The following is a 12061-nucleotide window of genomic DNA, read 5'->3' as shown; positions in this document are numbered from 1 at the left end:
AGAAGAGGTGGTATATATATGCAATGGAGTATTACTCAGCAATCAAAAAGAATGAAATCTTGCCATTTGCAACTACGTGGATGGAACTGGAGGGTATTATGCTAAGTGAAATTAGTCAGAGAAAGACAAAAATCATATGACTTCACTCATATGAGGACTTTAAGAGACAAAACAGATGAACATAAGGGAAGGGAGACAAAAATCATATAAAAACAGGGAGGGGGACAAAACAAAAGAGACTCATAAATATGGAGAACCAACTGAGGGTTGCTGGAGAGGTTGTGGGAGGGGGGATGGGCTAAATGGATAAGGGGCATTAAAGGATCTACTGAAATCATTGCTTCACTATATACTAACTAATTTGGATATAAATTTTAAAAAATGAAAAATAAAGTTAAATCTATAGTAAACAATAAAAAAATCAAGCATGTTCTATAGTAGCTGCATGGAGAGACAACTGTAGGGGGATCCGACTGGAAGCAGCCAGTAGTAGTCTGTGCATAGATAATTGCATCTGAGACCAGGAGGCAGGAGTAAGAGTCAAGAGATTAGTTTTCAGTTTACCACAGTAATTCATGTTAGTAATAATGGTATCTTAGACTAGATTGGTAGTTCATAACTGGGTAAAATCATGCCCCACACAAAGAAGCACTTAGTAACATCTAGAAACTTTTTTTGTTTCACAACTGGAAGGATGCTACTGACATCTAGTGGGTAGAGGCCAAGAATGCTGCTAAACATCCTATAATGTACAGGATTATCTCCCTGAAAAAAAAAGAATTATCTAATCCATGATGCCAATGCCAAGGTTGAAAAACCTAGAACTAGATGAGATTTGGTGGGGAGAACAGAATTGGAGAAAAATCGAGAGGTTTGGAATGTATTTTAGAAGTAGTACTGACAGTAAATGAAAAAGTGGGTTAAATAAAGTATGAATCCTAGGTGTTTGACTTGGAAAACTGGGTAGGTTATGGTGCCATTTACCAAGATAATGACAGTTTGAGGGGAAAAAAGTAATAAAGGAATAAAGAGCACACTCAAGTAGTCAGTTTGAAACACATTGTATTCAAGATAACTATTAGATATCCAGATACAGATCTCAAGTAGGCCACTAGATACAGGGATTTGAACTCATAGTTAAAATCTAGCCACAAATATTAAATTGATAGTTGTCAGCATTTTAAATGTATTCAAAGACATGGAATTGAGTGAGATCACATGAAGAGAAAGGTGGAAGAAGAGATGAAAAGAAAGAGAAGGGAAGACAGTGAAAGAGAAGGCAAGGGAAGAACACTTATCACTAAACCTTAAGGGGCTCAGACTTTTCTAAAGATAATAAAGAAAACCAGAAGGAACCATCAGGGGGGTAACAGCAACACCAGGAGAGTGGTATCATGAAAGCCAAGAGAGTAGAGGAAAGTGCTTCGAGAAAGAGGCAGTGGTTAGGGATACAAACACTACCCAAAGGCTGAATAAGATGAAGACCAAATACTGTACCTTAGCACTGGCATCATAGAGGTCACTAGAGGCCTGAAGAGAGAGCAGTTTCAGTGGAGTGTGGGGCAGAAGCCATTGTGATATGCGTAAATGGGAGGTGAAGAAACAGAGATAATGCAAACAACTCCAATGAAAGACAGTCAAGAAATAAGGCAGGTACTGGATGAAGACGTAGAGTCAAGAGAAGTTTGTTGTTTCCTAATGTGGACCGTGTTGGTACGCTGATAGAAATCATCCAAGAAAAAGAGATGGCAAGATAACTGGAAAAGGAAGTCTTTAAGAAAGTAAAAACAGAATGGAATCCAGAACAAAAGTAGACAAGTTGTCTATTAGTAGGAATATGAATACTTCTTCCATCATAACAAGAAGAAAATGAGTCCAGGAGCAACTGTGTTGAGAAGATAAGAGAGTTCTCTGAAAATGGCTTTTATTTTCTTCATGTTGTTTCAGTTAAGGAAGGTAAGGTTGTCATTCGGAAAGAGTGGGGAAAAGGAAAAGATCCCAACTGAGAGAATACCAAGTGAGGATCCCTAGCTAGTCCCATATGTGCCCTGAAGCTATGACTGTCCTCAGCACGAAGGTTAAGTGCCCATAGTAATACAGGCACCCCACTGGAAACAACCCTCTGAATCTCTCCACTGTAACCAAGATGCTGAGAGTTACTGGAAATGATCACACAGCAGAACAATAGGAATTCTTGGAAATGCCTGCCCCAGACCACTAGTCTCTTGTCATCATGCTCACTCACAATCCAGAAGATTATGTTATGTATCCTCTGGCCTAAAATCTCAGTCTCTTTCCTTCTCCCTAAACTCTTAGTAAATGAACTAGCCTACTATTTCACAGTGCAAAAAACCCCATCAACTTGATTCCCTTAATTTACTGCCCTCATATCTACAAATCAACCTATATCTGTTCTCCTTTTTCTTCTTCTCCTTTATTTCTGTCTCCTCCATCTTCTTCTCCTTTATTTCTGTTATAATGACCTAGTCAAAGACCAGTCCCTCCATGTGTGCTCTCGCTGCTCCTCCCCTGCTTGCTCTCTGTCTCTGTCTCTCTCTCTCTCTCTCAAAAATGAATAAACATTAAAAAATATATTTTGGGGGGTTTTCATTTCAACTTTTATATCTTTAAAGAAAAAACCAGGGGCCAATATGGCAGAATAGCATGGAAATCTTTTTTGTGTCTTGCATCCATGAAAGACAGCCAGATCAACACTAAACCATCTTGCACACCTAGAAAACTGATTTGAGGATTAACACAACAATCTGCACAACCTGAACCACAGAACTGAGCAGGTATGTGGGATGGAGAGGTGAACTGGGGGAGAGAGAAGCTGTGGAGGGCTGAGAACTGTTTTTGCTTGTGGAGAGAGAACAGAGACAAGGGGAGAGCGCAGGAAAAGCACCCCCACCAAAAGCAGCTGGAGAGAAAGTGGAAAATTGGAAACAGCCCCAGGGACTAAACAAAAAAGGGAGAAAGGAGAAAGTAAAGGGTTTAAATTCCAGTAAGACTCTATAAAGAGGGGGAGTGCAGAGTCTGAAACTCTGCATCCTGATACCTGGCAGTGCTTTGGTGCGAAGGGCGAATACCCAGGAGCAGAGAGTGAGGTCCAAGGGGTCCAAAGGCAACATGGGGAGAGTCAGTTCCCCTACTGGGAGGATATTTGGTAGAGGCTGTGTGACCTCCCAACAGGCAAAGATCCCAGGAAACCCTGGAGAACAACCACTCTCCCTGGTGTTGGAACAAGGATGTTAAGGGTGAAGCCTAGTGCCAGATGTATGTTGTGATTTTCCATATCCCTGAAATGCTGCTGCTACACAATCACGTGAGCTTTTTCTGGGGTAGGCTGGCACCCAGCCGCAGTCTCTGGGCATCAGCAACAGCACGGTCCCGCAAACATTCCTGGGTGCAGCCGGCACCTGGCCATTTCTCGGTGAGACTCTCCCCCAGAATATCTGAATGGGTCAAAGCCGTAGTTCCTCAAAAGTGAGGGGCTGGGAAATACAGCAGCACCTGAGATAAAACTCAGGAGGGAGGTGCCACCTGGCAACCTCACAGCTTGGACACGGACAATGTAAAAGTGGGGAGTGGATGCAAGCCAGAGACAAAGGAATACAGAAAGAGAGAAAAAATTATTTTTCTTTTCAATTTTTATTAAAAATATTTTTCTTTAATTTTTTCTACTGTATGTTTTACTTTTTTGTATATTTTTAAAATTCTATTTTACTTCCATCATTTCATTTTGTTCTATTTCATTGTATTAATTTCAAATTTCAAACGTTTTTTTTTTCTTTTTTCCTTTTTCGTTTTTTTTCATTTCTTTCCTTATCTTTCTCTTTTTTCTCCAATCTATAAAGTTCTTTTCAATAACCAGACCAAAATACAACTTGGATGTAGCATCATTTATTTGATTTTTTTCTTTTTTAAAATTTTTTAATTTTAATTTTTTTACCTTATTATTTCCTTTTCTTCCTTCAAAATGACAAAACGAAGAAATTCATCTCAAAAGAGAGAGCAGGAAGAAATGACAGCCAGGGACTTAATCAACACATATATAAGCAAGATGTCTTAACCAGAATTTAGAATCACCATAATAAGAATACTAGCTTCAGTTGAAAATAGATTAGCATCGCTTTCTGCAGAGACAAAAGAAGTAAACGCTAGTCAGGATGAAATAAAAAATGCTATAACTGAGCTGCAATCTCAAATCACTGCCACGGCATCAAGGATGGATGAGGCAGAGCAGCGAAACAGTGATATAGAGGACAAATTTATGGAGAATAATGAAGCAGGAAGAAATTGGGAGACTAAGGCAAAAGAGCCTAATTTAAGAATTAGAGGAATCAGGGACTCATTAAAAAGGAACGACATCAGAACCATAGGGGTCCCAGAAGATGAAGAGAGAGAAAAAGGGGTAGAAGGGTTCTGTGAGCAAATCATAGTAGAAAACTTTCTTAACCTGGGGAAAGACACAGGACATCAAAATCCAGGAAGCATAGAGAACACCCATTAGATTCAACAAAAACGGACCATCGACAAGGCATATCATAGTCAAATTCAAAAAATATATAGGCAAAGAAAGAATCATGAAAGCAGCAAGGGAAAAATTCCTTAACCTACAAGGGAAGACATCTCAGATTTGCAGCAGATCTATCCACAGAAACTTGGCAAGCCAGAAAGGAGTGGCTTATATCCAGAAAGGATATATTCAAGGTGCTGAATCAGAAAAAATATGCAGCCAATAATTCTTTATACAGCAAAGCTGTCATTCAAAATAGAAGGAGATATCAAAAGTTTCCCAGAGGGGCGCCTGGGTGGCTCAGTCAGTTAAGTGTCTGACTGTGGCTCAGGTCATGATCTTGTGGTCCATGAGTTCGAGCCCTGCATCAGGCTCTGTGCTGATAACTCAGAGCCTGGAGCCTGTTTCAGATTCTGTGTCTCCCTCTCTCTCTGACCCTCCCCCGTTCATGCTCTGTTTCTCTCGGTCTCAAAAATAAATAAACATTTAAAAAAATTATTTTTTTAAAGGTTCCCAGACAAACAAAAATTAAGGAGTTCATGACTACTAAATCAACCTGCAAAAAAAATTTTAGGGGGACTCTCTGAGGGGAGAAAAAATGGGGAAAAAAAGGACCAAAAGCGACAAAGACTAGAAAGGACTAGAGAACACCACCAGAAACTCCAACTCTACAGGCAACAAAATAGCAATAAATTCATATCTTTCAGCACTCACTCTAAACATCAATGGACTAAATGCTCAATCAAAAGACATAGGGTAATAAAACGGATAAGAAAACAAGATCCATCTATATGCTGTTTACAAGAGACCCACTTTAGACCTAAAGACACCTTCAGATTGAAAGTAAGGGGATGTAAAACCATCTATCATGCTAATAGTTGCCAAAAGAAAGCCAGAGTAGCCATACTTATATCAGACAATCTAGACTTTAAAATAAAGACTAACAAGAGATGAAGAAGGGCATTCTATCATAATTAAGGGGTCTAGCCCCCAAGAAGACATAACATTGTAAACATTTATGTGCCAAATGTGGAGCACCCAAATATATAAATCGATTAATCACAAACATAAAGAAACTCATTGATAATAATACCATAATAGCAGGGGACTTCAAAACCCCACTTACAGCAAAGGACAGATCATCTAAACAGAAAATCAACAAGGAAACAACGGCTTTGAATGACACACTGGACCAGAAGGACTTAATAGATATATTCAGACATTTCATCCTAAAGCAGCAGAATACACATTCTTCTCCAGTGCACACGGAATATTCTCCAGAATAAATCACATACTGGGATACAAATCAGCCCTCCACAAGTATAAAAAGATTGAGATCATACTGTGCATATTTTCAGACCACAATGCTATGAAACTTGAAATCAACCACAGAAAAAAATTGGAAAGATAATACTTAGAAAAGGATGAATAAGCTGACCAAGAAGTTAAAAAGGAAATTAAAAAGAAGATGGAAGCCAATGAAAATGATAACACCACAGCCCCAAACCTCTGGGATGCAGCAAGGCGGTCGAAAGAAGGAAGTATATAGCAATCTAGGCCTTCGTAAAGAAATAAGAAAGGTCTCAGCTACACAACCTAACGTAATTTGCTGGAAAAAGAACAGTAAACAAAACCCAAAAACAGCAAAAGACAGGAAATAATAAAGATTAGAGCAGAAATCAATGCTATCAAAACCAAAACAAACAAACAAACAAACAAACAAAAAACAGTAGAACAGATCAATGAAAACAGAAGCTGGGTCTTTGAAAGAATTAACAAAATTGATAAATCCCTAACTAGTTTGATCAAAAAGAAAAAGGAAAGGACCCCAATAATAAAATCAAGAATGAAAGAGGAGAGATCACAACCAAAACAGCAGAAATACAAACAATAATAAAAGAATATTATGAGCAATTATATGCCAATAAACTGGGCGTTCTGGTAGAAATGGACAAATTCCTAGAAACATATAAACTACCAAAACTGAAACAGGAAGAAATAGAAAATTTGAACAGACACATAACCAGTAAGAAATCAAATTAGTAATCAAAAATCTCCCAAAAAACAAGACTCCAGGGCAGATGGCTTTCCAGGGCAATTTTACCAAACATTTAAGGAAGAGTTAACACCAATTCTCTTGAAGCTGTTCCAAAAAATAGAAATGGAAGGAAAACTTCCAAACTCTTTCTGTGAAGCCAGTGTTACCTTGATTCCAAAACCAGACAGAGACCCCACCAAAAAGGAGAACAATAAACCAATTTCCCTGATGAACATGGATGCAAAAATCCTCAACAAGATATTAGCCAACCCACTCCAACAATACATGAAAAAAATTAGTCACCACAACAGAGTGGGATTTATACCTGGGATACAGGGCTGGTTCAATATCTGAAAAACAATTAACATGATTCATCACATCAATTAAAGAAAGGACAAGAGCCATATGATTCTCTCAATAGATGCAGAGAAAGCATTTGACGAAATACAGCATCCTTTCTTGATAAAAACCCTCAAGAAAGTAGTGATAGAAGGATCATACCTCAAGATCTTAAAAGCCATATATGAATGACCCAACGCTAATATCGTCCTCAATGGGGAAAAACTGAAAGCTTTCCCCCTAAGGCCAGGAACAAGACAGGGATGTCCACTCTCACCACTGTTATTCAACATAATATTGGACGTCTTATCCTCTGCAATCAGACAACACAAAGAAATAAAAGGCATCCAAATTGGCCAGGAGGAGGTCAAACTTTCACTCTTTGCAGATGACATGATACTCTATGGAAAACCCAAAAGATTCAACAAAAAAACTGCTAGAACTGATCCATGAATTCAGCAAAGTCGTAGGATATAAAATCAATGCACAGAAATCGGTTGCATTCCTATACACCAACAATGAAGCAACAGAAAGAGAAATCAAGCAAGCAATCCCATTTACAGTTGCACAAAAAAAAACATAAAATACCTAGGAATAAATCTAACCAAAGAGGTGAAAAATCTATACACTGAAAACTATAGAAAGCTGATGAAAGAAACTGAAGAAGACACAAAGAAATGGAAAAAGATTCCACGCTCCTGGATAGGAAGAACAAATATTGTTACAATGTCAATACTACCCAAAACAATCTACATATTCAATGCAATCCCTATCAAAATAACACCAGCATTCTTCACAGAGCTAGAACAAATAATCCTAAAATTTGTATGGAACCAGAAAAGACCCCAAATAGCCAAAGCAATCTTGAAAAAGAAAACCAAAGCAGGAGGCATCACAATCCCAGACCTCAAGCTATAATACAAAGCTGTAATCATCAAGACAGTATGGTATGAGCACAAACGCAGACACTCAGATCAATGGAACAGAATAGAGAACCCAGAAATGGACCCACAAACATGTGGCCAAAGACAGACTCTTTAGCAAGTGGTGCTGGGAAAACTGGACAGCGACATGCAGAAGAATGAACCTGGACCACTTTCTTACACCATACACAAAAATAAACTCAAAGTGGATTAAAGACCTAAATGTAAGACAGGAAGCCATCAAAATCCTGAGGGGAAAGCAGGCAAAAAACTCTTTGACCTTGGCTGCAGCAACTTCTTACTCAACACGTCTCCAGAGACAAGGGAAACAAAAGCAAAAATGAATTATTTGGACCTCATCAAAATAAAAAGCTTCTGCACAGTGAAGGAAACAATCAGCAAACTAAAAGGCAACCAATGGAATGAGAGAAGATATTTGCAAATGACATATCAGATAAAGGTTATCATCCAAAATCTGTAAAGAACTTATTAAACTCAACACCCCCAAAAAAAAAAATCCAGTGAAGAAATGGCCAAAAGACATGAATAGACACTTCTCCAAAGAAGACATCCAGATGGCCAACAGACACATCAAAAAATGCTCAACATCACTCATCATCAGGGAAATACAAATCAAAACCACAATGAGATATCACCTCACAACTGTCAGAATGGCTAACATAAACAACTCAGGCAAGAACAGATGTTGGCAAGGATGCGGAGAGAGAGGATCTCTTTTGCACTGCTGGTGGGAATGCAAGCTGGTGCAGCCACTCTGGAAAACAGTATGGAGGTTCCTCAAAAAACTAAAAATAGAACTACCCTACGACCCAGCAATTGCACTAGTAGGCACTTATCCAAGGGATACAGGTGTGCTGTTTCAAAGGGACACATGCACCCCCATGTTTATAGTAGCACTATCAACAATAGCCAAAGTATGGAAAGAGCCCAAATGTCCATCAATGGATGAATGGATAAAGAAGAGGTGGTATATATATACAATGGAGTATTACATGGCAATCAAAAAGAATGAAATCTTGCCATTTGCAACTATGTAGATGGAACTAGAGGGTATTATGCTAAGCAAAATTAGTCAGTCAGAGAAAGACAAAAATCATATGACTTCACTCATATGAGGTCTTTAAGAGACAAAACAGATGAACATAAGGGAAGGGAAGCAAAAATAATATAAAAACAGGGAAGGGAACAAAACAGAAGAGACTCATAAATATGGAGAACAAACTGAGGGTTACTGGAGGGGTGGTAGGAGGAGAGATGGACTAAATTGGTAAGGGGCATTAAGGAATCTAGTCCTGAAATCATTGTTGCAGTATATGCTAACTAACTTGAATATAAATTAAAATAAATAAATAAATAATAAATAAATAAATAGAAGGGGGAAAAATAAAGAAAAAATATTTTTAAAGAGAAAAAGTCATAGAACTAAATTATATACATACATGAGAGCTAGCTTAGACCTCCCAGTAAAATAAAGGTCAAATAAAAAAACATTGCCATCATTTGCATACTTTTTTTTCCCTAAAATTTAGTGATAGTTTTTTAGGCTTACCCTTCTCTCTGATCAATCCCATGACAATAGCAAAGGAAAGGTAGAACCAAAGAGCATAATCTGATTCACCTGCATTCAGTCCAACTTCATCTCAATGCAAGTCTGATCAAATTCATTTTTCCCAAATAGCTGATGAGAAGAAAATAGCTCCATCCTAAACTCATTCAGAAATAGTTGGTCAGCCAAGACTTGGCTCTATACAAATTTGGATACAGAGAACCATCCCAGCCAAAAGTCATCCCCAAATGGCTATTCATTCAAGACCTAGTTCTACACAAACTCATCTGAAATCAACTTCCCAGAAAAGAGTTTCCTGTCCAAAGCTCATCCAAAGGCAGCTCCTTACCCCAGACCTGACTCAACATAAATTCATAAAAGAAAGGCTGACCTACAAAGAATTCTCTCGTCCAAGGAAGTTATTCAGCAAGGAGCCACTTCAAACAAACTTATTTGAAACACATTAATATACAAAGAGCTATACCATCAAAAACTCATCCAGAAACAGCTGCCTCTTAGGGGCACCTGTGTGGCTCAGTCAGTTGAGTGTCCAACTTCAGCTCAGGTCATGATCTCACAGCTTGTAAATTCGAGCCCTGCATCAGGTTCTGTGCTGACAGCTCAGAGCCTGGAACCTGCTTCGTATTCTGTGTGTCTCCCTCTCTCTCTCTCTCTGCCCCTGCCCACCCCTCTCTCTCAAAAATAAATAAACATTAAAAAATTTTTTTAATTGAAAAAAAACAGATTCTAACAAAATTCATCTAAAACTAACTTATCAGAAGAACATTTCCTCATCCATAGCTGATCCAAAAACAGCTGTTAAGACCTGTATGTACACAAATCCACTGAAAAATAATTAATAAGCAAAGAGCCACCCATCTAAAATGCATCCAAAAGCAGTTGCTTCATCAGGTGTAGTCTTTCCATATTGTCATCCAAAACAGCTATTAAGCAGAGAATTGTGTTGTCCAAAGTTTTTCTTCTACCAGCTATTTAGTCAGTTGCTTGTTCTGCAAAAACTCTTACAAAGCCTTGTAGTCAATCAAAATCTCATCTATCAAAATATTTTCGAAAATTTATTATTTGCACCAAAAAAACCCTCATAAATCTTAATCTTATCGAAGGCCATCTTAAGAAATATCTGATCTCACCAAACTCTGTCCAAATCCACAAATCAACAAGAGACTTGGACAAACTCCACCTTATCAAAACGAAATTTTCCCTTCTGTGATCCTCTATTCAACCCCACATCCAGATCTAATATTTTCATTTTCAAGCTCTCACCCTCAAACAAAAACCACTACTATAACTTTCATTGCCCCTGCTATTACTACTTCTGGAGCAACTTCCACTATCACCACCACATGTGCAACTCAGCTCAAACTATAATTTCCACACTAACATATGCTATAACCATAAAGCAAACCACCCCAACCTACAATAGCCCAGAAGTTGAAACCTACAACAATTACTTGGAAACAAAAACATCTCCCTATGATGGCACCCCATCTTATACTGACTCTGAATCTAACTTTGGAGTCTCCATTTGGCACCATAGAATCATATACTAACTTCCATCTGACTTTGAAACTATGTATTTTCCTGATTACTTCCACAAAACTGAAAGTAACTACCCCACTGGCAGTATTGTACAGACTCTGAAACTATATAAATTCTCAACACCATCCCAGAACCTTATCTAAGCCATTTGGCCATAATCCAAACGCAGAAATTATGAATTCATCCATTACACTAGTACTGCATCTCTTATGCCTCCCCTCAGCATTCTCATTTGTTGCCATTTGCAGAACATTCTTTTCCATTTTAGAAAATCATCTATAATCATGCTAGCTTTTTTTTTAATTCGCAAGTGTGTACTTTTAATGTTGAGTTGAAATTTTTCAGGGTGCCTGGGTGGCTCAGTTGGTTAAACGTCCAACTTTGGCTCAGGTCACGATCTCGCAGATCACAAGTTCAAGCCCCACATTGGGCTCTGTGCTGACAGCTCAGAGCCTGGAACCTGTTTTGGATTCAGTGTCTCCCTCTCTCTCTCTCTGCCCCTCCCCCATGTGCACTCTGTGTGTGTCTCTCTCTCTCAAAAATAAACATTAAAAAAAAAAGAAATAAATTTTTCTACATAAACAGAGTACAATGTTAACACAATCTATTGAGTTCAACCTTATAGTATACAGACATTTATATAACATATCCAACATTTCTAATGACATTATATACTATATTACCTCTGACAAGGGACAATCCACTCTGCCAAGAAGTCTGGACATATTTTCTGATGCCTAATCCAAACAGAACTTCAAAAGATTTGTAAAAACTTGTATCGTTATATTCTATTTAGTAGAATTTTAGGTATATTTAATCTAGTGGCTGTTTTGACATTCACCAAAATACTCCATAAAAAAGTGGTTCTGCTGCAAATTTCCAAGTATATGTCCTACATTCCACTGGGATAGTACAAACTGGTCAAGAGTTTCAAAGAGTTTTGTAAATTTACAAAGTCAAGCAAGTGTTAATTCAATTCAAGTCATATTAATTATTCTACCACGTGTAAGATACTTTGGTGCATGCTACAGTAAGCAAGACACAGGATCTTCCTTGAAATCTAATATCTCAAAACATAAGCATAAACAGCAATAGCATCAGCCAAAGTAGAATAA

The sequence above is a fragment of the Prionailurus viverrinus genome, chromosome B1 (assembly GCF_022837055.1).
Source record: "Prionailurus viverrinus isolate Anna chromosome B1, UM_Priviv_1.0, whole genome shotgun sequence".
In the NCBI taxonomy this organism is placed as follows: Eukaryota; Metazoa; Chordata; class Mammalia; order Carnivora; family Felidae; genus Prionailurus; species Prionailurus viverrinus.
Note: the sequence above shows the minus strand (reverse complement) of the source record.